Source organism: Gavialis gangeticus, unplaced genomic scaffold (genome assembly GCF_001723915.1).
Source record: "Gavialis gangeticus isolate Ggan-Ray unplaced genomic scaffold, GavGan_comp1, whole genome shotgun sequence".
In the NCBI taxonomy this organism is placed as follows: domain Eukaryota; kingdom Metazoa; phylum Chordata; order Crocodylia; family Gavialidae; genus Gavialis; species Gavialis gangeticus.
In genome coordinates, this window is record NW_017728995.1 from 42,785,346 (window position 1) to 42,790,877 (window position 5,532).

General features: G+C 44.6%; 1 protein-coding gene across 2 annotated transcripts in view; it reads right to left on the reverse strand.

The window, feature by feature from the left end:
* PLS1 (plastin 1) overlaps positions 1-5,532 on the reverse strand; it is an 87,671-nt gene that overhangs the window by 52,949 nt on the left and 29,190 nt on the right. The window contains exon 2 of one of the 2 annotated variants that reach the window (XM_019503562.1): positions 3,131-3,336. The exons of the other annotated variant lie outside the window; for it this stretch is intronic. The gene's annotated coding sequence lies outside the window, so the exon portion shown is untranslated. The remainder of the gene's footprint in view (positions 1-3,130; positions 3,337-5,532) is intronic. 2 annotated transcript variants of the gene reach the window in all.

Genomic DNA, 5,532 nt, shown 5'->3' on the forward strand with positions numbered 1-5,532 from the left:
TGCCCAGCCTCACTCTGCCCTGCTGCGCTGAGTTCTGCTTGCTGTGCTGTGGAGGCCCAGGAGGGAGGTGAGCAGGGTGGGAAGCCTGAGCCCACAGCAGGCAGACCGCAACCCCCTCTGGCTGTGCCACCCGGTGGGAGGGGGAGCTGGGCTCCACACTGCTGCAGCAGCCGCTGCCTCCCATAGGCTTGGGCGCTGATGTGTGGTCCCTGGCCCCATAGCCATGACAGCAGGGCTGGGGGTGGGGAGCGAGGGACACTGGCAGGCCTGAGGAATTCTGGCATGGGATTGAGGGGCAAATGTAATGGGCAGAGCATCAGCATATCAGGGCTGCTGAGCAGCACACAGCAGAGGGGGCAGGGGATAGCCACAGCTGGCCCCATGTCCTGGTGAATGAAGGGGGCAGGAGTCGCTCTGATTTTCCATGATAAAAACCCAAAATCAAATGTCAAAATGTATTGGTATTTAGAATTTATTTTATTAGTGATTGAGGCACTGATTGGCTTCCAGATTTCTTTGAAATTGTAACTATATCAATAAAACATTGTGTTCAACTGATCTCTATACAGAGTGGTATTTAATTTTAATCATGGAAAAATTAGGATTTTGCATTTTTTTTAATCAGACAATTTGCAATTTTTTTTTATCAGAGAAAACCAGAACAGTCTAGAACAGTGTGGCCATTGTTATGTAAAGCAATAGCAATATTTCCATTAATGTCAGTGGTTCCATAGTCAAATTCAGATTTTCTATAAGCAACTGTACCTCCATTGAAGGTGCACATAAATAATAGTAATTAATGGCCTATTATTGTACGCTTTACTTAGAGCTTAAATTAATCCTAGTGGAAAAGACAATAATAAAAAATCAGAAGACCTGGGTTTTATGTGTAGCTCCTACCACCGAACTGCTGTGTGCCTTTGGCCGTATCACTACTTCTCTTGCTTTTACTTCCTCTCCTCTTTTTCAGTCTTATTTAGGGCCTTGTTACACATTAATTTTAGGTGGCGTATGGTTGGATTACATATGAACATCTGAAACTAGTTTTTAGCATACTTTAGACAGCTTAAAGTTATCCAGGGCAGGTTTACCTTTGATATATGTGTTACCTAGTTTGTGTTCCATTAATGTGTCACCACTCCCTGAAGATGAGCTGCCCAGGTTGCAGTCTGCCAAAATCCCAGCATGCATTGTTTCCTTCCCCAAACTCCTGTTCTCTGTAAGCAGACTTTTCACCCCCTGAACTCTACTGCCTAGGGGGTGGTTCTGGCACCAAGTAAGCTCCACCTCCTGGCCCCAGGTATGCAACCTTCCCACTTTAAGGGGTGCAACCCCATGCAAACAGCCTGTGGAGCACATGCCAGTAGGGGTGTGTGAAACACACCTTATTCTATTCAGATTTGGCCTGAACTGGGGACAGTGATTTGATTCATTGATTCGGATCACTGTCCCTGATTCAATTCGGCCAAATCCGAAGATTCGATGCCAATTTGGAGAATCAGTGATTTGGACACAGAGACAGCTTTAAATGTTTTTTCTACACACCTTGAGGTACCAGCATGGCTTGTGAATGCTGTAATGCTGGGGTGCATGGAGCATCCCAAAGGAGTGCGGGGGAGTCCCCTGCGTGCTCGGCAGCGAAACTGGAAGTGACCAGAAGTACAGGTCTGCCAGGGAGCATGCTGCCCCCCCCCCCACACACTCTCCCAGCTTGGCAATCAGCTGCGGGAAGACCCCGGGTGCCAGCCCAGACCCAGGAGGCACCGCCAAAGCAAATCAGGGACCAAAGCTTCGCATGGCCCTATATGCCAGCTAGCAGGACATGGGCACAAGAGTGGGGTCTAAAAAAGGTGGGTGGAAACAAAGTAGGGGGCTGGATTGGGTCCCTATGAGCTGGGGTTTCCTTCTGGGGTCAAGGGCAGAGGCAACAGCTTCCCAAAAAGCACCTTCCCTCACCACTCCCACCTCCCAGCCATGACAGGAAGCATGACCATGCCTGAATCCCAAATCCCAATTTCAAAATTAAAACATGAGACCTTCTATAATTGACTTCCTATTTCTGTATTTCTTTTTCAATCCTTTTTTTTTTTTTTTTTTTTACTTTTTTATTTTATCCTTCAGTGGCTGACTTCCTTCGTGTCATCATCCCTCTCCCACCCACATATCATTACTCACCCCTATCCCATTAATTCTCTGCCTCCCAGTCTCATGTTCCTGTGACCCTTCCCAATCCATCTCTCATCTCCACCTAGGGCAGGAATAGAAGCCTGTCTTGGCCACCAGCCCTGTAGCCACAACTCACAGTGGTAGCTCCTAGTCAGGCCCCTGCTTGTCAGGCCTCTTGTGGCAAATCACAGCTGTGCAGGTTGGGAACAGTCAGAGGTTTTCAGCTTTAAGGTGTGACTGCTCTGAACTCGAGCTAGTACTAACACAGATGAACGTTTGGGCAGCTCAAAGTGAAATGTGCAACAAGGCCCTTAGTTAGGCTATAAACTCTTATGGCAAGGCAGAGTTTATCTTTCCTTGTGTTGGTATAATTAAATCCCTCAAGTTACTACTGTAACAAACACAACCCCAGCGTACATATTATGAACCAAATTCTAAAACTGGCCACAGATCCACAGATGATATTTTGTACTATTGTTCACATCACAGGGGTAGCCACTCAGGTAGGGACAGAAATTACACATAAACCAGTACAAGTGATTGAAAACCAGTTCAAATATGTATCACAACGGAAGTTCAGTGCACATAAACCACTTTCAAAATGGCTGAAACCAGTTTAAGATAAACCTGGATGGATATAGCATCAGACTTAATTAATTTAGGTGAAATCAGTTTATTGAACAACTGTCCCAGATCCCGTCCAGATTCAAGTTACAACAGTATGCTCCCCCCCACCCCTCCTCCCAATCTCAGGGTGCCTTGCACTTCCCCCGCAAACTCCAATTCAAAGGGTGGGCAGGACAGCTTTGGCCCAAACTGTCTGCTCTAGATGAGCAGGGAGCTGTGCTTTAGTGCCCCCCCAGCTTCTGGCCTGAGCCACTGCAGGTATGTGGCTGCGTTCTGGAATCAAAAGTGAATGCCTGTTCACTTGCTTATCAGTTCAATCTACGCAGCTTAGACTAACCTGTAAAGATTTAACTGATTCAGCCTTGGGCTTTTTGACTGTCTGTACTTAGCTTCAGTGATATTTCCTCAAGCTGATCCACATCTAACAAGAATGACACAGAAAGTGCTTCTTGATGTTTCTGTGTGTGTGATGGAGTGTCCCTCGTTGAGTGACAGCTGAGAATACAGTGAGGAGTCCAAATAGTATCTACTTTTTCCACTCAGCTGTCAGAAAAAAATAGGTTGTTAGTTGGCAAAGAGACCCAAGAGTCCCCCTCCCCGCCACCCCTGCAGGCAATTGGCAATTTCTTTTTTCCATCTCTGCCCTAGTCTGCGTTTCAAATTCATCTGCTTCCTTTTCAAGCAGCAGCTGCCTTTGTAACTATAATGGGCATCATCACAATGTGCTGCTTGCAGAAACCATTTTCTTTTGTTACTGTTCTTTTTGTGTGCTGTTGGAGATGCACCTCTCCTGGTCCAGGTGCAAACACCCAGTCTCTCTTATTCTAGCTCTTAATCTTTTTTAAAATTGTAGTTTCAAATCAGATCCAGACTAACCGGCTTCTCTAACTCAATGTTGTACAGAAATATTATAGCTTCTAAATCAAATACTAGATATCTATAACAAAAGGACTAAAAAATAAAGGAAATTATCTACTTGTATTCTGAAGCTTTGAGACAGAAAGTGTTGCAGGATTTAATACAAAAAAAAAAATCACCATAGTTTAACCTTTGGCATCCTTTATCTAGAATTCTTTAAATGAATGTCCTGAGCAGAGGTCAGCTTCATGAAACCCCTCCTACTGAAACAGTAGAAACAGCTGACTTACACTAAGGTATTATTTAAGTAACCATTTTCTGCTGTCTTTAAGACAGTCCTTTCTCCAAGTCTGAAATACTCCTTTATGATCAGATGTCAGAGCTAATGCTAAATCATCCTTACTACTTATTTTTAGTGTAGAAACAAAATGTTACCTGCAGACATTTCACAGCAATGTAAGGCAACAATGCTCCTGTCCCAAGCAGTTTATAGCTAAAGGCCACTTAATTAGAACTATTCCTGGATAGACATTCAATAGTCAACAATTATTTAAAGTCAATTAAATCTATCCTTTTATAAAGCAGAAGAATGAACAGAAGATTCACTGGAGGTTCATACCAACTAGATTCTATAAATGGTGGAGTTCAGCCTTTTTTCACTACTGTGAGCCCACCCTGTTAGCTTTTGTTCATAAATACAATTGATCAGTGAATTTACTAACTCTGCTCCTAAATACCACTTTCCATTAATATAAAACATGGAGTATGAAATTTCATGTGCAATTTAAACACACAGAGGAATCTGACATGTCATTTGAATTGGATGCAAAGCACATTAAAAAGAAACTTATACCCTTTATAACTTATATCTTAATAAGTTTTCAGCATTCAGACCTAGTAAGAAAACCATGTTTTCAGCCCCAAAAGTAGCTAAAATTCAATCATCAAGATACTTGGGTGCAATTCAAAGAAAGAGGGAAATGTCACGTTTGTGCGTGTGCATGCATGTATGCATACACACGTGAAATATAAATGCCACTATATCAAACAATGGCATCTCAGCACATAGAAGACTGTGTAAAAGATGCCATAAATTCATTTTAAAAACAGTTGAAGAGGTCAGTGAAAACTATTTAGATATATGAATTGTTTAATGCATAAGAAACTGCTAACATCAGGGGTTGGCCTTCCCCCCCCCCCTTTTTTTTTTTTTTTTTAATTAAAAGGTATAATTTTTCCACAATTATTTGCACAATTGCAAAAGTCTGACAGGCTCCATATTCTGCCCCATAATACAAGAATGAGAAAATACCCACTGTAATTGAAAAGGCATGTTATAAAGAGAAATAAGATTCTCAGAGGTACACCAATAGAGATTTTTGGGTCGATACCAATGGCTGATTTTTAATGAGCCATATTGGCTGATACCAATCCAATTGGTGATATGTGGCCCAGCAGCTTGGAAAGCACTGTCCGGCTGGTAAGTTTGTTGTAGGGGAAGGGGCAAGGGGAGAGGGAAGGGTCACGGGGGACAGATCAAGGCCCCCCCCGGTGAGGGAGGGAGTGGGGCTGGGGCAGGGGCAGGCACTGAACAGCCAGAGTGGGGCACAGGACAGAGCCGCAAGTGGCTTGTCTGAGGCGGGCGGGGGGGGGGGGGGGAGCCCCTCCTGCTGCTGCACACACCCCAGGAGGGCATGGGGGGCATGTGCCCCTGTATCTGTGTGCAGGGTGAAAGCAGGCTTCTGCTGTGGGCTGGGGGCAGTGCTGGGCTCATCCTGGTGGAGGGGGCTTGCCCAGGCTGTGCTTGGGGCAGGGAAGGGGGCTACAGCAAATTTTAGGGCGACTGTGTAGCCTACCCTATAGCCCCTCTCCCAGCACTGC